This window comes from Symsagittifera roscoffensis, chromosome 4 (genome assembly GCF_963678635.1).
Source record: "Symsagittifera roscoffensis chromosome 4, txSymRosc1.1, whole genome shotgun sequence".
NCBI classification, from domain to species: domain Eukaryota; kingdom Metazoa; phylum Xenacoelomorpha; order Acoela; family Convolutidae; genus Symsagittifera; species Symsagittifera roscoffensis.
In genome coordinates, this window is record NC_087065.1 from 11,002,994 (window position 1) to 11,027,189 (window position 24,196).

The following is a 24,196-nucleotide window of genomic DNA, read 5'->3' on the forward strand; positions in this document are numbered from 1 at the left end:
CACGACTCCACCTTCAAGGCTGTCACCAAATGGTGCTCAGACTCCAGCATCTCCAGTGATTGCAAACTGCACATTGTTGAGAAGAACCCCTGCGCCGTTGCTATATTCACTGTAGTGTTTGCATAGCACTCAGCCACTATCTGCACTTCGCTTTTCTCTCTTTCTGTTATGTCGCCAAACCATCAAAACAGCTTCTGTCGCTGACTCCCTGCATTCATCCTGCGCTTCTAACTGCAGGATGGCGTTCAACATCACTGCCATCCTCTCATCAGTCCAGGAAAACAATCAAAAACAAAGCAAATATTTATAAAATAGACAAACATTTTTGCATTTTATTATTGAGGATTTACTGTTACCATGCATTGAAAAAACGCTAACACATGCACCAAAATTCGCTAATTGGAAGCTATAACGTTATAATTGCAGCGTTACAGTTATGAGAGCTAAATGTCAACGTCAGCTTCAAATTCCTGTCTAAAATACCAAAAGTAGTCTAAAAATTGAAAATATGCAGACCAGTTTCTCTTGTCACTGACACTACTTTCTTTCAATTAGTCACGAATGACAGAGATCAAAATTTAAAACATATACACGAGGCGTAGCTTCGCGTCACTTGCTATACAACACGAACATAAACAACAGTCGGAAATGAAACAAAAATGTTGAAAAAAAATTAAAAAAATAGGACTACTAAGATTGTCGGATGCCGGACATCCGAAATTTTTGGTAGTTCTAGTTTTTTTGGACTTAACTTTTGTACCAAACTTGCTTACATTTTGAAAAATACTATTTTACAGATGAAAAAACTGTGTTAAAGTTAAATTTTTGGTCTGAACTCCCTTCGGCTTAAAGTCCCGTCGGCTTGTTGTCCCAGACCCAAAAACCAAAAATTTCTTATGTCCCGATAAACACTTAATTTGCCAGTATTTTCAAATGTACAAGTGTAAATCAAATTGTTTAATCAAGTTATAAATCGATCCTTGTTATAACTCAAGTTTTATTTGCCCTGCTAAGTTGTTTTGTTAATGAGATTGTCAAATTTGCTGAAATTTTATTCGAAGGTTGGCAAGATAGTGCAGATAACTGATAACGAGTGCGCTCATTAGTAGTTATCTTGATTTAATAGGAAGAGGTTTTATGATCGACTGTAGTGTTTTAATCCCGCAGGTCTTGAATCTCAAGATAAATTTTCACATCGTCTTGAAAGCTCAAATATAGGTATAACATTACTCCGAGATTCTTCACATTGACTTTTACTTCAATATTTTTTTTATCCAGGGCAATTGTGTAAATTTGATCATCTTTTCTAACATGTTTTCTACTGAAGATGACGAGTTCTATTTTTTTTTGCATTAAGTTGGTGTAAGTGTCAGTGAAACAACTGTGATAAATTATTGCATTTTTTTTCAAGCTCTCTTAAAGCAGTTTTAATGTTTTTGCCCTCACAGAAAAGAATTGTGTCATCTACATACTGAACTACTTTGCATGAATCAGTCAACTGCTTGTTAAGATCGTTGATGTACAGATTTGAAATAAGAGGCCATAGAACAGTTCCTTGCGGGTCATTTCTAAGAAGTGAGAAATATTAATTATCAATAAGGGCATCGGTCGCTGATGAAAAAAAGTAACAGGTCTATAACAAGTTCAGAAAACTTTATTTTTCGAGTTTTGTTTTTATGTTAAATGTAACAGTCGCCTACTTAAGTCAGATATGAAGTTAAAGAAAAATAGGCCATATAACCATTGGCTCAAGAGTCAGTGACATTATTTCTTGTGTTTTTCTACCTCAAAAATGGAGCCAATTCGGTTCACTTGCAATATGAGACTAAAACCCGTGTTACAGCTTAAAGCCCACTGCCAAAATACCCCCTTCTAGAAAATACGAACGCCCCCATACTCGAGTCTCAAAATACCTAAAATACGCGAACGCCGTTAAAAACAGGGTCGGAAACTTATGTAGAATTACTTTTTATTAGACAGTGGACCTTTCATACATTTCAGATGGATCAACCTAAAAACTCTCCCTAACTCAACATAACAACATAAACGCACTGAAGAAAATTAATGTAACAGTCGCCTACTTAAGTCACATATGAGCTCAAAGAAAAATAGGCCCTATAACCATTGGCTCAAGAGTCAGGGACACTATCTCTTGTGTTTTTCTACCTCGAACGGTCGGAGCCAATTCGGTTCACTTGCAACATGAGACTAAAATCCTCGTTACAGCTTAAAGGCCACTACCAAAATACTCCCCACTCTAGAAAATAAGAACGTGCCCAGACTTAGGTCTCAAAATACCCAAAGTACGCGAACGTCGTTAAAAACAGGGTCGGAACAGTCCGTACAGTTACTTTTCATTAGACAGTGGAACTTTGATCCTTTTCAGATGGATCAACCTAAAACTCTCCTTATCTCTACATAACAGTTACAAAACACACTCAAGAAAACTAAATCGGGTACTCACATAACAGCAAACTCGAGAATTGAGGTAACTAAATTAATCAGTAACTCTAGCATTAAGGTGATTAAGTTTCAACTCAAGAAGTTTGTAATCAATTAATTCCAGCAAGGGAAATGAGTTTTGACTCGAGAATTGAGTTTTTGAACTGGACCATTGGGAGACCCCAGCTGTCTAGCTTTCCACCGAGGGTTTACTCTGGTTCACTTCTTATTTGTCCCTGCTTTGTTTGCAATCGCTCTGCTTCCTATTCAGGATAGGACAGCTCTACTCGGGTTTGATTTATATCTGGAAATTGCGAAGAGCAATTTCCCGCTGCTTTTTTTTTCACTACTTTCTCGCAATTGTAATTCGGTGGATCTGATCTTTTATTTTCAGTTTTCGCGAGAAAGTTGAGCATGACAGGCTCAATTCGAATTTTTGAAAAATTACATTTCACCCCAAAATTAAGTTGTCCGTATTTCTCAAGGTCAAAGTTCCAAATATGACCGACTGGCACATTCTCCCCGGACTCAAGATTGATGTCCTCATCGCGTGTTGCGTCTGCCAGTGAGTACCCAGAATGCTGAGTTTTGCTCAAGATACAGTGCCAGTGGTCATTTACAGAAGTTTGCAGCAGATTTTAACTTTATCTACACCCCAAAATTCACAACCATATAAAATTGTCACACTATCGCTGAACAGCAATCAAAAATTTCATATACTCGACCTTAAATCTCCGCTCATGAAGCTAATGATCAAAATTTCGTTTGTCCTATCCAATCGGAAAATTGTCATGCAGCATTTTAATTTGTATAATAATTATGGCATATTAATAACAATATGTTGTTTCGTTAAAATTTCCTTTTCGTGACCTCGGATTTCATCCGAGTTCACACTCGAGCCCCTTTCCTTCCCTCTCAAGACTCAAGAAATCCACATTGAGCTCCCTGCTCATTTCGTATTACTAGCCTTCGAGGTGCTAGGCCCTGATGAGTTTGACATCGTGATCTGCCTTAGCAGCTCTTCCTCATCATCAGAGCTGATTACGATCTCTTCCCATGCTTTTAATTGTTTGAAGGATCGCATCCACTCCCTCTGCTCTTGCAACTTCTTTGCCTGATTTGGTAAACCTTTCACTTTCGATTCCCTGTTCAAGCAAAAAGAATTGTGCAGGCTCAAGCTCACGTTCTTTGCCAAGTCCTCCTCGAGTATCGATTCTCTCGCTTTGGTATTGTCTCTAGACACCCTACCGACTCTTTTCCAACCTGTCGTGCTCGCATTTCGATGGGTCAGCAGAGGTCTCTTGGAGGCTTCCGGTCCTATCTCTGCCAGAAACTGTCGATATTCCTTACTAAAATTTTTCATGTGGTCTTTCGTCACCATATACAATCAAAATGTCAATGTCGCTCGAAACCACGTGATGACTTTTATGCGGCTCCATACGTGCCTGATATCCATAGGTATGGCAATTACCTTGCACGCCGTCTCAAACAACTCAAGTCTTCTGCTATGATCGATAGCGTATATCTACACTGTTCATCGGCTTCCCGATGGTATTCTGTCTCTCGAAATCACTCGTGTTTTCACCTTCCAAACTCAAGAGTTCTTCTCCCCAGATTTCACTCAAGTCATCTCTTTGTTCCCTCGGCACCGTTCCCAGTATCTTCTTTAAAAGCTTGTGTGATTGATGTGACATTCGAGCCAGTCGTACGCACTTGGGTACCGAGAAGGCCTTGTCTACCAGTATCCTTTGGCTGGACACCTCCACCATCGCCATGTGCAATGGATAGTGGCTCCCACATAGGTTGGCCATTAGTGATCCCACCAAGGATTTTGCATTTACTGGCAGACCGTAAGCCTCGCTCACTGCAAATCCCAATTCCGCCTCAAGACCAATCTTCCACCCTCTGATGTGTTTCTGGATGGTTTGCAACGCCCCCGGCCACGACTCCACACTCAAGGCTGTCACCAAATGGTGCTCAGACTCCAGCATCTCCAGTGATTGCAAACTGCACATTGTTGAGAAGAACCCCTGCGCCGTTGCTATATTCACTGTAGTGTTTGCATAGCACTCAGCCACTATCTGCACTTCGCTTTTCTCTCTTTCTGTTATGTCGCCAAACCATCAAAACAGCTTCTGTCGCTGACTCCCTGCATTCATCCTGCGCTTCTAACTGCAGGATGGCGTTCAACATCACTGCCATCCTCTCATCAGTCCAGGAAAACAATCAAAAACAAAGCAAATATTTATAAAATAGACAAACATTTTTGCATTTTATTATTCAGGATTTACTGTTACCATGCATTGAAAAAACGCTAACACATGCACCAAAATTCGCTAATTGGAAGCTATAACGTTATAATTGCAGCGTTACGGTTATGAGAGCTAAATGTCAACGTCAGCTTCAAATTCCTGTCTAAAATACCAAAAGTAGTCTAAAAATTGAAAATATGCAGACCAGTTTCTCTTGTCACTGACACTACTTTCTTTCAATTAGTCACGAATGACAGAGATCAAAATTTAAAACATATACACGAGGCGTAGCTTCGCGTCACTTGCTATACAACACGAACATAAACAACAGTCGGAAATGAAACAAAAATGTTGAAAAAAAATTTAAAAAATAGGACTACTAAGATTGTCGGATGCCGGACATCCGAAATTTTTGGTAGTTCTAGTTTTTATGGACTTAACTTTTGTACCAAACTTGCTTACATTTTGAAAAATACTATTTTACAGATGAAAAAACTGTGTTAAAGTTAAATTTTTGGTCTGAACTCCCTTCGGCTTAAAGTCCCGTCGGCTTGTTGTCCCAGACCCAAAACCCAAAAACTTCTTATGTCCCGATAAACACTTAATTTGCCAGTATTTTCAAATGTACAAGTGTAAATCAAATTGTTTAATCAAGTTATAAATCGATCCTTGTTATAACTCAAGTTTTATTTGCCCTGCTAAGTTGTTTTGTTAATGAGATTGTCAAATTTGCTGAAATTTTATTCGAAGGTTGGCAGGATAGTGCAGATAACTGATAACGAGTGCGCTCATTAGTATTTATCTTGATTTAATAGGAAGAGGTTTTAGACTAAGATTTTAGACTAATCCATTTTTAGACTAAGATGTTCTGTTCCTAACCTAAACCTCCCCCATAATTATGGTTAAAACACTATAGCTCCATTTGTTTCACTAAAATAGTTCAATTGCAATTTTTTTTAAGAGCATGCAGTTCATTTAATGTTTTAACACCGTCAACTCTTTAAATTATAACTGTCATGCCAATTACGTTAAAATCCATCTACTTTTACTCGAGATCCCCATGTACCCCTAACTCAAGACCTCCATTGTCCACCCGTAGCTCAGGCGATACTCAAGTAGTATTTCGTGTGTAGGTGTACCATTATCTCCGTTTCTGCGAAGACCACGTGTAGGATGGCATATAAGTCCCTTGGGCTCAACTTGCCCCTATTTGGGTCATAAACAGGCATCGAGACCTCCACTATCCCTCCTTCAACCATGAAGTCGCTCAGCCTCGTTAATGCTAACATCACGTGCTCAGGATCTATCGTGTTCCTTTCATTGACCCTTGTTACCAGAAAGCACAGGTGTTTGCCTGTGACTTGTGAAACTGATGCGGGAAGCGCAGCCATGCCTCCCAGCCCCGGTCTCTGTCTGAATAGAAACTCCACGTTCTGATATTCTCTCTTGAAGTCGGCCTCTAGCACGATTTGGAGCTCATGCCCGCTGTTATACAGATCGCGCTAGTCCTGTCTGACAAAATGAAGTCGCTGTCCGTTATCAGGATGTCCGAGTATTCATTGGGTATTTCAAAGTTTCGTCTTATGGTACGCTCGGCCTCTTCCTGATCCAGTTCCAGCCCGCTGGTCTCTCTCACTTCCCGCGTTTCTTTATCATCAAATTTTTGGTGTGGGTAAGGCCTACCCCCACTCCCCGGACAAAAATAATTATCGACGTCCCCGTCGATGATGCTGGTTCTAAATTGTCTGGCGGTATCTCGAGCGGCCTGTCGGTTGCTGTCCAACCGAAGAGGGGATCTTTCGTTTTCACGTGTATTTCTGCCGACACGTCGACCTGTTGCATGCTATGCTCTTCATCTGCTTTGCCCTTGACACCGCGCATCCACTCTAGTATTCTCAAGTTGGTGTTTTCCCTCCTTTATATCTCGCTCTGCTCCAGATCTGTTTCTTGTTCTGGTTTGGAGTAGTCTTCCTGCGGGTAATGTTTGTTGTCGTTGATGATTTGCCATTCGTCGTCTGCCACCAATTCGCCCATACTCAGTAACTCTTCGCTTAATTCATCAGGCTGTATCTTGTTAATCAAGAAGTCATCCCCGTACCTATTGTACCTCATGCCTGTCCTTTTGCGATTACCACTCCTAGTTCCTGCTGTTATCGGCAAGTCTGGTTCCGTCCTTTTTGTCACCTCATCCTGCTCCGGGTCGTTCCAGTCTTCCTCCGCAAAGGATTCCGCATCTGAGCTTGCTTCTATTCTTTCATTAAATCCATGCTCACGTCTTCGTTGCCATCATTCTTTTCCCTGGTGCCTTTTTCGTTCACTTCGCATGCTGGCTCTACCAACAGGTACTCTAGTCCCTCCATAATCTGCGGTACGCACCAGTCCTCCGGAGATGGGGATGTGGCTTCAGGTTTTTATAATGCGCTGCTCGCCCCATACTCAAACGGTAGAACCGTCCCTGATGGTGTACTTCTGTGATCATGAATGAATCTCTCCACTTCTTGAGTAGTTTCTTCGTCCCCTTGGGAGGTATGACATTCTGGAACACCCAGACGTATTGGCCCACTGCATACGGTTTAGCCTGAAGTATCTTTTCATCATATTTCTTCCGCTGCCTCATTTGCGCTTGCGCAGTGTTCCTCCTGCAGAGCTCATTTAGTTCCTGTTGTCTCTTGACCGCCTCCTTCACATAAATTTTAGGCGACGTCTTTTTCCCTTCGTGTTCTGGGTAAAAGAACGTTAGGGGCATTGCCCTCTCCTTGCCCGTTAACATCATGGAGGGACTGATTCCTGTCGTCGAGTGTTGCGTGCTGTTGTACGCCCCCACCACTTGCGGTAGATACTTACCCCAGTCTGTCATGTATCTCGAGTAATATACCCTAAGCATGTTCACCAATGTCCTGTTCTGTCTCTCCACTAACCCGTTAGTCTGAGGATGGTAAGTCGTCGTGTGCGCTTGAGCATTGTGTGACCTCTTCATCAATTCTTTTGTCAGGTCACCCACGAAGGCCTTCCCGTTGTCCGACTGAAATGTCATCGGACAACCATATCGAGATATCCAATGTGTTATCAAGTGGTCACAAGTCTCCTCTGCTGAGGCTGTTTGACAGGGCACTGCTTCCGCCAACTTTGTAAAGTGATCTATTATGACCAGTATCTCTTTATATCCCGACTCGGTCATGCAGATCTTCTGGTGGTCTATCTGCACAACCTCGTTGAATTCCGAGCTCTCAACGGACATGAGTGGGAATTTCATCTTCCGTGGGTCTTTCACTTGTAGACATGCCAGACATGCGTTCACCCATCTCTCGCGGGCTTTTCTTAATTCCGGCCAATCAAACCTGGGTAGTATTCTCTGTTGCACTTTGTCTATCCCCTGATGCCCCATTTGATCGTGCAATCTGAATAACACCTCCGTCTCTTACAATTGTGGTAGTATGACGAGGTTATGCTTGTGTAGTATCTTCTCCTCATCTTTTCTCCTGTATGCTACCACCCCATCCTGTATGCTACCGCCCCGTGTGATAGAGCAAATCCTTCCTTTCCTTGTAGAACTGGCTCAAGATCTTGTAGCTGTCTTCTTCCAGGTCTCCTTTCTCCTTGACTCCCGTCCGGATCCATTTAGAGATGTTGCTTGTCATCTTGTCATTCTTTTGGGCTCTTGTCAGATCGGACAGCCTATATCTCGCCTTGACGTGCTCCTTTAAAGCCATTATTTGACCATTCGTTTCTCCAGGACCGTGGATGTCATCTTTCAGTATGACGCAAACTATCCTTCTCAGGATCTTCCTGTCATCTTCTGGCACCAGGTTTGTTCTGACATTCGAGTTACATGATAGCTCCCTGAACGGTTTCCTTGATACTGCAATTCTTTCAAGTTCTTCACCTCCGCGCACCTCCTGCTGATCCAAGTTGTACGTTCCTGAGGAAGGGCCCGTTTGTAGTTCCCTATCTCGGTGCCTCATCTTCTCTTCAGCCAGTATCATGAATAGACTATTTTGATCCTCGTTGCTTTTCTCTGAGTCTTCATCCCATTTTTCACACTCCCCGGACAAATGTTCTTCTTCAGCATCTTCCTCTGCACTGTCCCTCTCCCCGGCCTCTTGACTCAGTCCCAGGTGTTCAGCCTCCTCCTTGAATGCTACCTTCCTCTTCCTGACCATAGTCCTCTGAAGTATGTCCTCAGGGATCCTCTCAACCAATGACTGCACAACTTCTTTCCCATTAGGTTTCCTTTCTTTCGAGGAGTCCTCTCTACCATCCGCCTCATTTCTTCTCAATATCGTGACCTCTGGTTCTCCCCTTATTGTGTACCTCCCCTTATTGTGTACCTCCCCTTATTGTGTACCACAGGTTTATCGTCTGCCAGTTTCTCGAGTAATCTCATCAAGTCTTCATTTATCTCTGCTTTTCACGTTTCTACTTGGTTGAGATCATAGGCTTTTGTCTTGAGCGTCTCCCTCACAATTTTTGACTTGAGCATTATCCCCATTGGCATCCCTCGGGTCTTTTTCAAGATTGTTTTCTCTGGAATTTCCTTTGGTAGTTCGGGGTGATCTTCTATGGGTTTGCCAGACTTGTCGAGCCATCTCGTGAGTGGAAGACTATCATATGTTTCCTTTTCCATGAAGGAGAAGCCATCTTTGATTTCTGGCCTATCCGTCTCCCTCTGTTCCTGTCTCTCGTAGAACTCCGTCTTCTTACTCAGGCTGTCGGCATTTTGATGTTTGTCTCCCGACCTATGCTCAATTATCATGTTGTATCCATCCAGGCGAACTATCCATCTCCCTATGTAGCTTTGATCCATTGAGTACGTTTTCAACCAGCTGAGTGCCCTGTTGTCGAACCGTAACCTGAACGGCTCGCTGCCTAGGTATGCCCTGTATTTCTCGACAAAGGTAACCACCTCGAACATCTCTGCTTTGGGCGCCCCGTACTTCATCTCCGTATCACTGAAGACTTTACTCCCGTATGCTATTGCTCTCAAGACTGTCTTCCCATTCCACTCCTGCTCTTGATGGAGAATGCCAGGAATCGCTACTACCGATGCATCCGTATCCAGCAGGTACATTCCCTTTTCCGTTGGCATCCCTAGCACCGGTGCTTCGCACAACTCCTTCTTTATTCTCTGGAATGATTCTTCCGCCGCACTGTTCCACGTGAACTGCTTGCCTTTGTGCCCCATTAGTTGTTGCATCGGGCACACCTTGTCCGCGTAATCCTTGATGAACTCCTTGTAGTAGTTCGCAAAACCCAGGAAGCTCATCAATTGTCGTTCCGTTTTTGGCAATTTCCACGTCAGAACCGCTTCTACTGCATCTGGGTCTGGTCTAATGCCATGTCTATCCACGATCCTCCGCTGGTATTTTATCGAGTCCTTGAGTATTTCGCACTTCGATGGTTTGCCTTTTAGTCCCGATCTCTTCATGCAGGCGAACACCTCGTCCAGTCGATCGATATAATTCTCTAGTGTCGGCGTCGCAATTACCAGGTCATCCACGTAGCACATTACCAGGTTGCCGTATTTCTTTGTCACACCGATCAATGCGTGTGCCATCAATCGTTGAAATGTTGCCGTGGCGTTGCAAAGACCAAAAGGCATCCTTTTCCATTGAAACAGCCCCAGCTCGCATGCAAACTCTGTCTTGTCCCTGTCCTGCCTCCTCAGTGGTACCTGCCAAAAAGCTGATCCTAAATCAAGAGTCGTAAAGAATTTTGCGTCCACCAACTTCGATAGGCTCTCATCTATTCTAGGTTTGGGATAGGCTTCCTTCACTGTGACGGAGTTCAGATACCGAAAGTCGCAGCAAAACCTTGATTGGTCGCCCTTCTTTTTAGCCATCACTACTCCACACGCCCACGGTGATTTGGATGGTTCTATCATATCATACACTAATAAGGTCTCTATCTCTTTTCTACATGCAACCAATTTGTAGGGGTCATAGGCCTCGCCCCCTCCCTATGCGGCACCGCCGGTTCTTCAAGCTCTATTTCATGTTCAACAAAATTACAACATCCAATATCTGCTTTATGTCTCGAAAAAACAACCTCATTCCCCTCTAGTACATCCTTGATGGCTTCGAGCTGTTCATCCGTTACCTTGTCCCTCAAGTGCTCTATTTCAGGTAAAACTGGTTTATCCATTTCCATTTCCTCTAGTGTGGGTCTTTCTGGGAAATTGGAACAGCTCGAAAGTCCATCGTCTGACTCTGACTTAAGTGACTTCACAAGACCTGATGAATCTTTTATTTTCTTCAATCGTCTCAAGACACAAATCTTGTCCCTATGATTGGGACATTCAAGTACTTCTTTCTCTTTTAAATTTTCAGTCATTTCATGTCGAGTTTTCACGGGTAAATCATAACCCAGCTTCCTTCCCCTCTGGATTGTGATGGGTATGTCAAGAGTATTCAACAAGACACTGACGCAGAGGCCGCTCTTGGTTATCGAGAAGGATCTTCCTAAGTTAGCAGCACTTTGACTGTTTGCATTTGGGACTATGCATACTTGCTTGTTATCAATTAGTTCATTATAATTTTTCATCCGCAAGCTTACAATTGCCGCTTCGTTTGCTTTCAGCCTTACCCTCCTACTCAAGAATACCGGCGCTTTATTCTCATTTGCCATTATCAGATTTACCGGTTTAATTACGTACTTCCTATCCGGGTTCCGTATCCTGAACATGGCATTGTTCAGATCAATCGTTACGTCGAAATTCCTGATGAAGTCTCTGCCTAAAATTAATTGGTCAGACTCAACTAGGTTCTCCACCACAAGAAAGCTTATCCACAGGTTGCGTTCCCCTAGGCTTAGAGCTATTATTGGTGTTCTGCCTAGTACCCGCAGCGCCCCTTTGTTTGCAGCTGACAGCCGTATTCTTGAGTCTATCAAATCATCTTTGTCGAAACCCATTCGCTCCCAAGTTTCGATTGGCATAACGCTCAAGACTGCTCCCATATCAAGTAACCCGCGTAACTGAGTCTTCTTGCCACTTATGTCAAGCACGTGTGCTGATACGTCCGCCTCCGTTCCGATTTGCATTGCATCCTCTTCCAAAATGGCGCAGTGTCCAATCGATCTCACTTTTAGTTCTTCCCTGCCCACGTAGATCTGTCCCGCTAAGTCTTCGTCACATGTTTTCATAATTTTCGTGTAGATGTTTATACCATCTCTATTTAACATCACCTCATGCGGATCATAGGCTTCCGTGTACCTTTTCTCGACCCGGACTGACTTGCTACCACCTCTTGTGAGTAGTGCCCTCAAGGCTCTAGAAGTTGTCTGCGGACTTATTGCACTTAAGTAATCTGCGTGCACATCGATGTGCATCATTGTCTGATCACTGGAATCACTCAGGTATCTCGTTACTTCGTGGCCGCCCACAGTGATTATTGACATTATTCTGGCTCCGATCTTTGTTATGCCGAATGGCTTTCCCGTCACCATTTTTAGAGTGTTGCAATTTCCATTCCTTGTCGCTCCGACTTCGGCTTCTGGTATCGGCATCGACCTACTTAACGTCTCATTCAACTTCTGCCTCTCATTGCCCTCTCCTTGCCCGTTAACATCATGAAGGGACTGATTCCTGTCGTCGAGTGTTGCGTGCTGTTGTACGCCCCCACCACTTGCGGTAGATACTTATCCCAGTCTGTCATGTATCTCGAGTAATATACCTAAGCATGTTCACAATGTCCTGTTCTGTTTCTCCACTAACCCGATAGTCCGAGGATGGTAGGTCGTCGAGTGCGCTTGAGCAATGTGTGACCTCTTCATCAATTCTTTTGTCAGGTCACCAACGAAGGCCTTCCCGTTGTCCGACTGAAATGCCATCGGACAACCATATCGTGATATCCAATGTGTTATCAACTGGTCACAAGTCTCCTCTGCTGAGGCTGTTTGACAGGGCACTGCTTCTGCCAACTTTGTAAACGGATCTATTATGACCAGTATCTGGTTATATCCCGACTCGGTCATGCAGATCTTCTGATGGTCTATCTGCACAACCTCGTTGAATTCCGAGCTCTCAGCGGTTTTGAGTGGGAACTTCATCTTCCGTGGGTCTTTCACTTGTAGACATGCCAGACATGCGTTCACCCATCACTCACAGGCTTTTCTTAATCCCGGCCAATCAAACCTGGGTAGTATTCTCTGTTGCACTTTGTCTATCCCCTGGTGCCCCATTTGATCGTGCGATCTGAATAACACCTACGTCTGGTACAATTGTTGTAGTATGATGAGGTTATGCTTGTGTAGTATCTTCTCCTCATCTTTTCTCCTGTATGCTAACACCCCATCAGCCGTGTGATAGAGCAAATCCTTCCTTTCCTTGTAGAACTGGCTCAAGATCTTGAAGCTGTCTTCTTCCAGGTCTGGTTTCTCCTTGACTCCCGTCCGGATCCATTTACAGAGGTTGCTTGTCATCTTGTCATTCTTTTGGGCTTTTGTCAGATCGGACAGCCTATATCTTGCCTTGACGTGCTCCTTTAAAGCCATTATTTGACCACTCATTTCTCCAGGACCGTGACGGATCTTTCAGTTTGACGCAAAGTATTCTTCTCAGGATCTTCCTGTCATCTTCTGGCACCAGGTTTGTTCTTACATCCGAGTTACATGATAGCTTCCTGAACGGTTTCCTTGATACTGCAATTTTTTCAAGTTCTTCACCTCCGCGCACCTCCTGCTGATCCAAGTTGTACGTTCCTGAAGAGGGACCCGTTTGTAGTTCCCTATCTCGGTGCCTCATCTTCTCTTCAGCCAGTACAATGCATAGACTGGTATCGGCATCGACCTACTTAACGTCTCATTCAACTTCTGCCTTTTGATCTCCTGCTTTAGTCGTTGCTCGATCTCTTTCGTCGTTAGATCTTGTTTCACTTTGTTGATGGCTTCCGCCGCTGCCTTTTCATAGTTTATTGTTAGAGGATTTTTGTTCTTGGCGTCTATGGCATTCTTTACTTGCACTACCGCCTTCACCGTTTTTGTCGGTAGTTCCGCACTCGGTGCCTCCAAGTTTTTTGTGTCAAACTTGGCTTGCCTGTTCCTCGGGTTCTGTACCGCCGCCAGCGCCAGCTTGTGTTTGGGGTGACTCTGGTGGTTCTTCACTGCTTCCCAAAACAACGGACAATCCATCCTAAAGTGGCCCTCTTGATTGCAGAAGAAGCATCTTGCACCTATCTTGATGATCAGATCGCTGTAGAACTCATGTTCTTCGGCCTGGCTCATATCTTCCTCTTCGGGCGGATATCCCATACTCTTCTTGCCTTGCTTGTACGTCGTGCAATCCGCCACATGATGATCCGCTGATCTGCAATTTGCGCATGACTTGCGTTTGTCCATATCTTCTCTAGGCTTGTACCATGATGACCTCCGTGGTTGAATCCCCCTTGCATGTTCCCATTCTCTGGGTACGAGTACTTCACTGGTTTCATCAACATGTACTCCCTTGATTTCTGCCTCATCTCTTCCGGCGTCGGTGCATTGTCTTTCAATAGTGTATACTATGTTGCTAACATTGTTCTCAAGTCGTCACTTTTAATCCCATCGATAAATTTTGAGGCGATGTTGAAGTTCCTTCTATTTGTTGATTCTTCGGGATCACTCCTTCTTCTCAAGCTCTCAAAATCATCCAGGAGCCGATCGATCGATTCATCGTCCCTCTGTCTTCTCTTTTCGAATCTCATCATAGCCTGGTGACACTTCATTCCTGATCCGAAACGGTTCAACAATATTTCGAAGATTTTGTCTGCAGTATCACGTTCCTCTTCTTTTTTTGCAACTACACAATTTAACGCCGTGCCTTCGAAATTGCTGAGTATCGCTGTGCAGGCTTGTCTCTTGTCGTTCAAGTTGTCTTGTTCCAAATGTAGTCTCATGACTTCTACCCAAGTGTCGATGTATCCGTCTGAGTCGTCCTTAAATTCTTTTGGCTTCTTCAAGGTTTTCCTGGATTTGCCTCCTCCTCTTTCACTCGAGTCCGTGTTCCTCGTAGCGAACGCTTCCAATGTCCTATTCATCATCTCCCAGGTGCTTGCCAACGTCATGGCATCAGGTCCCACTTTGTTGCTTGTTGTGGAATCCCCCGGACCACTTGTCGTATTTGAGGTTCCACTCTTTATAATTGTCCCCCCTGGTCCTATGCTCGCTGCACACCGGGGTAATGGTAACGGTGTTGACTGCCGTTTGTTCCGTTGTGGTTCCACGAAATCAACTCTGTTACCTTGCGTTCGATCTGCTACCGGCTTGTCTTGTGATGTAGAGTTTCTCAAGATGGCATCCAATTTGGCCTGTATGGCACATGAACTCTCAGCCTGGTTTCTGCTCATTGTGTCCATTCTCGTCTCCAGGCTCCTTAATTTGCCGTTCATAGTGTCATACCGTTGCTTCATTTCTTGCATGTCTTTTTTGATGTTCTTCTCCCTCTCCTTGTCTGTAGCCTCTACTTTGTCTGACATTTGTTGTAGCCTCTCTTCAGTTGCCTTCGCCAGATTGAAGCAGTTATCCAGGCTCTCCTGCTTATTATATCTGATTTCCTTTTTTTAGCAATTGTCGATCCTCCTCACTGCACTTCAGTTGTTTATCGATCCGTTCCAGCTTCGCCATCAAGTCACTCAGCTCAAGTAAAGGTATTTTCTCTTAGTTAGCTGTTGTCCCATCTTCTTTTGTTGCCCCGTGGCTAGCTGTTGCCTCAAGATCGACTTGATCATCGTCTCGATTGTCTTTTGTTGCTACTGCAGAAACCGTTCCAAATGTCTTGCCATTCTCGGTCGTAGGTGCTATTTCATCCTTTTCTCTTGGTTTCATTCCGACCATCATTGCATGCCTCTCTGCGAACGACGTTCTTTTTGCATGAGAGTCATCCTTTATCGTTTCCGGCGTGTTGCTCGTTGTAATATCTAGGATGTCAATCGGCGAGAACTCCATCTTCTTCTTTTCTTGTTCTTCCACTTTCGGCATCGGTGTTGACTCTGTTGTTTCCCTCTCCAACTCGTCAACGGTCTGGTCTGGTGTCTCAAGATCGATTTCTGTAGCAGGTACCGTTCGTCCATCTTCAGTGCTTACTTTCGTTTTGTTCTCTTTTGCGCTTCTTGCGTTGACCATGCTCACTGAAAAGTTCTTTCTCATTACTTTTTGGACCGACGGCATTGCTTTCCGTTGCGAAGAGTTGTGATTAGTCTTTGACTCTAGTACTCTCCTTTCTGCTATCGGTACCCTGCTCCGCCTCATGATTCTTATTTACAATTTTTTCTATCTACATTATTAATATTTACAAATTTCTATTCTAAGGATAAAAATTCTAAAAAGTATTCCTAAAAATAAAAAAAAATTTAGTTTGCGATATTATTAGAGCAGATTTTTCTTGATTTTAATCGTTCCGACCGGTCCTTTGAACTCTTCACTTAAGTATTTGGATATTTCACACGTCTCAATGACTGCCACTCCAGTGTTGGGCTACCTCTCACTGTCCCAAGACCCTTTTCGCTCAGATGTCGGAAGACTTCGCACGTCCCCAGACCTCTTGGTACCGTCCCAAGACTTCTTGGTGCTGTCCCAAGACTTTTTCACTCTGTCCCAAGACGTTTCTGTTTTGTCCTTAGATTTTTCGGCACTATCCCAAGACTTTTATGTACTATCCCAAGACTTCTTGGTGCTGTCCCAAGACTTTTCCACTCTGCCCCAAGATTTCCTGGTACTGTCCCAAGACTTTTCCGCTCTTTTCAAAAACTTTCTGGTACTGTCCCAAGATTTTTCTGCTCTGTCCCAAGATTTCCTGGTACTGTTCCAAGACTTTTCCGCTCTGTTCAAAGACTTTCTGGTACTGTCCCAAGACTTTTCTGCTCTGTCCCAAGACTTCCTGGAACTGTCCCATGACTGTTTGGCACTATCCCAAGACTTTTATGTACTATCCCAAGACTTCTTGGTGCTGTCCCAAGGATTTCCGCTCTGTCCCAAGTTTCCTGGTACTGTCCCAAGACTTTTCCACTCTGCTCAAAGACTTCCTGGAACTGTCCCAAGACTGTTTGGCACTGTCACAAGACTTTCTGGTACTGTCCCAAGACTTTTCCGCTCTGTCCCAAGTCTTTCTGGTACTGTCCCAAGACTTTTCCGCTCTGTCCCAAGACTTTCTGGTACTGTCCCAAGACTTTTCTGCTCTGTCCCAAGACTTTCTGGTACTGTCCCAAGACTTTTCCGCTCTGTCCCAAAACTTTCTGGTACTACCCCAAGACATTTCTGCTCTGTCCCAAGACTTCCTGGAACTGTCCCAAGACTGTTTGGCACTGTCACAAGACTTTCTGGTACTGTCCCAAGACTTTTTCGCTCTGTCCCAAGACTTTCTGGTACTGTCCCAAGACTTTTCCGCTCTGTCCCAAGACTTTCTGGTACTGTCCCAAGAGTTTTCTGCTCTGTCCAAAGACTTTCTGGTACTGTCCCAAGACTTTTCCGCTCTGTCCCAAGGTTTTCTGGTACTACCCCAAGACATTTCTGCTCTGTCCCAAGACTTCCTGGAATTGTCCCGAGACTGTTCGGCACTGTCCCAAGACTTTCTGGTACTCTCCTAAGACTTTTCCGCTCTGTCCATACAAAAATTTCCCCAAAATCCAACCTTCTTGGCCAAAAGTTTCAAATTCTAACCCCCTTGAATTATCCCCCTTTATTAATCTGATGCAAGTTGATATTCAACTTGTACGCTGGTGTGTTGTGATCACCTATTCGTTCAAAAAAAAAACGATAAAATTAGAACCCAAATCGTAAAAACACAATCGATAAAAAATTATAAAAACAGAAAGATGAACCCACCTGAAATCAGAGGTGACCAATGTCGCCCTTTCGTAGAAAAAATGTCTGGTACCTGATTGTCACGCGTTTTCCTCCCCCCTCTTAACGTTCTTATGGGGTATTTTCCTTCCGGGTTTCAGAAACTGTCTATCTCCGTTCCCCCACCCGATCCGACCAGGGTACCTACCATAAATCGATCTTAAAATTGGATATCCTCTTTCTATAATTCACGCGTGTAAGATTATAATGTAACTAAATCGACGAAAACGATTGATTAGTTACAGTAACGTGTCCCCCTTATTTACAATTTGCAACCGCCAACCTCTAACCTAACCAGCCCCCCTTCTAACCTCCCCCCTTTTTAGCCCCCCTCTTAAGCCGAAAATTACCTTAAGCGCTGGGTGCTAAACCACTCGAGAGAAAACCGTAGAACCTGTTTCCAAGCTCTGCTCAAGTAAAAACGTTCCTCAAAACGTTGGGGTTCCGCTTATCCAATTTTACACTTATCTCCTATATTGTAATGTGGATTCTAACGATACTCGATTGACCAGCCAGAACACCTCTGTGTGTCACCCTCTGGTTGTTCTGATTCCGTGCTCATTGTCTTCTTGGCTCGTCCAGCACCTCTCGTCAGCACCACTTTCCCACTTGGCTGGTCACCTGTTCCAGCCCAGTCTCCCAGTGGTTCGTAGATTGACCAAACAAAACACCTCTATGTGCCTTCTCTGCTCGGTCCCGTCGGTGCTGGATGTCCCCGGTTCTGGATGTCGGTGCTGGACTTCCTTCTCGGCTCCCCTTATTGTGAACCACTTTCCTGCTTGGCTGGTCACCTTTTCCAGTCAAGTCTCCTAGTGGTCCAGCTAAGTTGACAACGCCCCACACTCGGGCACCTTTTCAAATTTGCTGAAATGATCGAAACGATCGGTCTTATGAAAACAGTATGGGTATACTATTTAATTAATTTAAAGATTTCATCCAACTAATCTGGTGTCAAAGTCACTGTCATTTTTTGTTTAATGATTTTTGTTCCTTTTCTATTCTTTTTCGGTTTTTGTTTCGCTTCTTATCTTTTTGCTCGTTTTTTTAGTCCCCCTAGTTGCCTCCCCTTACTCGGTTAGCTAGGTCTCGTTCGGAGAGCGTACCAGGAAAAGCTATCACGGTACGACCGGAAGGCTTACACGTTCCCACCGGTACTCTAGAATGGGCATGTAGCCCGGAGCTGTGTCAAGTGGGTTCGACTCCGTAGTCATGATGTCGTAAAAACACCCAGGAGCGCCATAAAAACACTATGTAACAGTCGCCTACTTAAGTCACATATGAGGTTACAGAAAAATAGGCCCAATAACCATTGGCTCAAGAGTCAGGGACACTATCTCTTGTGTTTTTCCACTTCGAACGGTCGGAGCCAATTCGGTTCACTTGCGACATGAGACTAAAACCCTCGTTACAGCTTAAAGGCCACTACCAAAATACCCCCCACTCTAGAAAATAAGAACGTCCCCATATATGGTCTCAAAATACCGAAACGCGTTAAAAGCAGGGTCAGAACAGTCCGTACAGTTACTTTTTATTAGACAGTGGAACTTTGATCCTTTTCAGATGGATCAACCTAAAACTCTCCTTATCTCTACATAACAGTTACAAAACACACTCAAGAAAACTAAATCGGGTACTCACATAACAGCAAACTCGAGAATTGAGGTAACTAAATTAATCAGTAACTCTAGCATTAAGGTGATTAAGATTTAACTCAAGAAGTTTGTAATCAAATAATTCCAGCAAGGGAAATGAGTTTTGACTCGAGAATTGAGTTTTGGAACTCAACCATTGTGAGACCCCAGCTTTCTACCTTTCCGCTGAGGGTTCCCTCTGGTTCACTTCTTATTTGTCCCTGCTTTGTTTGCAATCGCTCTGCTTCCTATTCAGGATAGGACAGCTCTACTCGTGTTTGATTTATATCTGGAAATTGCGAAGAGCAACTTCCCGCTGCTTTTTTTTACCACTTTCCCGCCATTGTAATTCGGTAGATCTGATCTTGCATTTCTGATAATATCAGTTTTCGCGAGAAAGTTGAGCATGACAGGCTCAATTCGAATTATTGAAAAATTACATTTCATCCCAAAATTACGTTGTCCGTATTTCTCAAGGCCAAACTTCCAGATATGACCGACTGGCACATAAATAAGTTACTCACATGCCGACACGACCTCTAGATTTGAGCAACTAAACTAAAAAGAAACTCTAGAATTGATTGGGTAGTTAAGTTTAACTTGAGAAGGTTGAAATAAGTACGTTTTAACTCAAGAAACAATTTTTTGATCTGGACCATTGGGAAGCTTCAGCTGACCACCGAAAGCTCACTCTGGTCCACTCTGGTTTACTCCCTCTCCATTCGCGGTCGCTTTCCGTCTTCTGCCAAGAATAAAACAGCTCTACTCTCGCTCGAATTATGTATTGGAAATTGCGAATAGCAGTTTGCCGCTGCTATTTGTGACTACTCTCCCGCGATTGTAGTTCGAGTCATCTGACCTTATTTTTCTGATGTTTTCATTTGTCTCGAGAAACTTCAGCATGATATGCTCAGTTCGAATTTTTGAAAAACTGAATTTCACACAAAAATCAAGACTAAATGTTTTCTCAAGGTCAAACTTCCAAATATGACCGACTGGCACAAAAGAATCAATTGCCTTCGAGAGACCTAATGAAGAGCAAGCAAGATATTGTTGGTATCAATTGGCTTTCTGAATACTTTTGTGCAAAATAAAATGGCATCAGTTGTTGAGTATGATGCCTACGGCCAAAATTAGTGTGGCTTAAAAGGTTTTGAAAAATTAGGTATTCAATAATTTGTTCAAAATAGGTATTCAAAAATATGCTCCAAAAACGAAACAGGCCTGTAATTTTCCAGTTTTTTACGATCATTTTGTTTGTATATTACTGTGACATTTGATTTTTAGCTTCTATTGAAAAATTTTGTTTTTCAGGTGTTCATTGAAAAGAAAAGTTAGATGCGTGTAGACTTCATTGCAACTATCTTTATGCGCCCATAGTGGAATGTCAGATGGGCCTTGCGTCAATTTGCATTAAATTTGAAAAGATCTCTTTACACAATACGGTAGTTATAAAAACTGAGAGAAAATAAAATTTTCTTTTAAGATTTAATTTGATGTAGTTCTTCAGTTGAAACAGCTCATGGTGTCTTTTTAAAAGAAACAACCTAGTCTTAAAAATTTTAATTAAGGAGGTTTGTAGTTAAGAAGATGTGTCATTTTCAAGCTATTTGTTGTGATCTCTCCGAACAAATTTCTTAGAAGCGAGATGCTGTTAGATGATTTATTGGAGTTTCTTGTGTCGTGAAAATGTTCCTTTTTCACGTTCAATGTTTTTTAGAACTGAAAAATTGTGTTATCAAGTTATTGACTTGTAGGTTTTTTAAATTATCCTTACGTATAAAAAAGTTCACTCTGGTCCACTCTGGCTTACTTCCTCTTCATTCGCAATCGCTTTCCGTCTTCTGCCAAAAATGAGACAGCTCTACTCTCGTTCGAATTATGTATTGGAAATTGCGAATAGCAATTTCCCGCTGCTATTTGTGACTACTCTCCCGCGATTTGTAATTCGAGTCATCTGACCTTATTTTTCTGATGTTTTCAGTTGTCTCGAGAAACTTCAGCATGACATGCTCAGTTGGAATATTTGAAAAATTGAATTTCACACCAAAATCAAGACTATAGGTTTTCTCAAGGTCAAACTTCCAAATATGACTGACTGGGACAAAAGAATCAATTGCCTTCGAGAGACCTAATGAAGAGCAAGCAAGGATATTGTTGGTATCAATTGGCTTTCTGAATACTTTTGTGCAAAGTAAAATGGCATCAGTTGTTGAGTATGATGTCCTAAAGCCAAAATGCGTGTGGCTTAAAAGGTTTTGAAAAATTAGGTATTCAATATTTTGTTCAAAAATAGGTATTCAAAAATATGCTCCAAAAACGAAACAGGCCTGTAATTTTCCAGTTTTTCGCGATCATTTTGTTTGTATATTACTGTGACAATTGATTTTTAGCTTGTATGGAAAAATTTTGTTTTTTAGGTGTTCATTGAAAAGAAAAGTTTGATGCGTGTAGACTTCATTGCAACTATCTTTATGCGCCCATAGTGGAATGTGAGATGGGCCTTGCGGCAATTTGCATTAAGTTTGAAAAGATCTCTTTTACACAATACGGTAGTTATAAAACTGAGAGAAAATAAAATTTTCTTATAAGATTTAATTTGATGTAGTTCTTCAGTTCAAACAGCTCATGGTGTATTTTCAATAGAAACAACCTAGTCTTAAAAATTTTTAGTTAAGGCGGTTTGTAGTTAAGAAGTGTCATTTTCAAGCTATTTGTTGTGATCTCTCCGAACATATTTTTTAGAAGCGAGATGCTGTTAGATGATTTATTGGAGTTTCTTGTGTCGTTAAAATGTTACTTTTTCACTTTTGATGTTTTTTAGAACTGAATAACTGCGATATCAAGTTATTGACTTGTAGATTTTTTAATTTATCCTTACGTATAAAAATTGTCTTTTGTGGAGCAATTATTTTTATGTTTTCTTTTATATTTCGACTGAATATGTTGAATATTCTTCTGATTTACTTTGCAGGCAAATTTTTTCAGTTTTTTTTTCAGAGTTGTTTTGCACATTCTTTTTTTCATAGAAATTGCGCTCGAGCAAGTTTTATTCCACATACATTAAGTTCAGCAATGAAAATGTCTGCCAAATGATCTGTTTTGAGAGGGAGTTAGCAGATAGAGATACGCGACTACCTTTCATCCGCAAAGCGCTCAGAAGCATCGCGTCTAGTTAGGCTGGAAGCAAGGCTCTGGCAGAGCAACAAAAAACTATCGGGATATCTGGGATGGCATAAAGTAACCTATAAAGAGCTTAAATTGCCGCGCTTTTTCGGTTTTTGTTTCGCTTCTTGTCTTTTTGCTCGTTTTTTTAGTCCCCCTAGTTGCCTCCCCTTACTCGGTTAGCTAGGTCTCGTTCGGAGAGCGTACCAGGAAAAGCTATCACGGTACGACCGGAAGGTTTACACGTTCCCACCGGTACTCTAGAATGGGCATGTAGCCCGGAGCTGTGTCAAGTGGGTTCGACTCCGTAGTCATGATGTCGTAAAAACACCCAGGAGCGCCATAAAAACACTATGTAACAGTCGCCTACTTAAGTCACATATGAGGTTAAAGAAAAATAGGCCCAATAACCATTGGCTCAAGAGTCAGGGACACTATCTCTTGTGTTTTTCCACCTCGAACGGTCGGAGCCAATTCGGTTCACTTGCGACATGAGACTAAAACCCTCGTTACAGCTTAAAGGCCACTACCAAAATACCCCCCACTCTAGAAAATAAGAACGTCCCCATATATGGTCTCAAAATACCGAAAATACGCGAACGCCGTTAAAAACAGGGTCGGAACAGTCCGTACAGTTACTTTTTATTAGACAGTGGAACTTTGATCCTTTTCAGATGGATCAACCTAAAACTCTCCGTATCTCTATATAACAGTTACAAAACACACTCAAGAAAACTAAATCGGGTACTCACATAACAGCAAACTCGAGAATTGAGGTAACTAAATTAATCAGTAACTATAGCATTAAGGTGATTAAGTTTTAACTCAAGAAGTTTGTAATCAATTAATTCCAGCAAGGGAAATGAGTTTTGACTCGAGAATTGAGTTTTGGAACTCAAGCATTGTGAGACCCCAGCTTTCTACCTTTCCGCTGAGGGTTCTCTCTGGTTCATTTCTTATTTGTCCCTGCTTTGTTTGCAATCGCTCTGCTTCCTATTCAGGATAGGACAGCTCTACTCGTGTTTGATTTATATCTGGAAATTGCAAAGAGCAACTTCCCGCTGCTTTTTTTTACCACTTTCCCGCCATTGTAATTCGGTGGATCTGATCTTGCATTTCTGATAATATCAGTTTTCGCGAGAAAGTTGAGCATGACAGGCTCAATTCGAATTATTGAAAAATTACATTTCACCCCAAAATTACGTTAACCGTATTTCTCAAGGCCAAACTTCCAGATATGACCGACTGGCACATAAATAAGTTACTCACATGCCGACACGACCTCTAGATTTGAGCAACTAAACTAAAAAGCAACTCTAGAATTGATTGGGTAGTTAAGTTTAACTTGAGAAGGTTGAAATAAGTACGTTTTAACTCAAGAAACAATTTTTTGATCTGGACCATTGGGAAGCTTCAGCTGACCACCGAAAGCTCACTCTGGTCCACTCTGGTTTACTCCCTCTCCATTCGCGGTCGCTTTCCGTCTTCTGCCAAGAATAAAACAGCTCTACTCTCGCTCGAATTATGTATTGGAAATTGCGAATAGCAGCTTCCCGCTGCTATTTGTGACTACTCTCCCCCGATTGTAGTTCGAGTCATCTGACCTTATTTTTCTGATGTTTTCATTTGTCTCGAGAAACTTCAGCATGATATGCTCAGTTCGAATTTTTGAAAAACTGAATTTCACACCAAAATCAAGACTAAATGTTTTCTCAAGGTCAAACTTCCAAATATGACCGACTGGCACAAAAGAATCAATTGCCTTCGAGAGACCTAATGAAGAGCAAGCAAGATATTGTTGGTATCAATTGGCTTTCTGAATACTTTTGTGCAAAATAAATTGGCATCAGTTGTTGAGTATGATGTCCTAAGGCCAAAATGAGTGTGGCTTAAAAG

At 42.5% G+C, this 24,196-nt stretch overlaps 1 protein-coding gene across 3 annotated transcripts in view; it reads right to left on the minus strand.

Annotated features, from left to right (window-relative positions):
- The window catches only part of LOC134843598 (putative leucine-rich repeat-containing protein DDB_G0290503), a 210,754-nt gene that overhangs the window by 47,812 nt on the left and 138,746 nt on the right, over positions 1 to 24,196 (minus strand). The gene's annotated exons all lie outside the window — the stretch shown is intronic.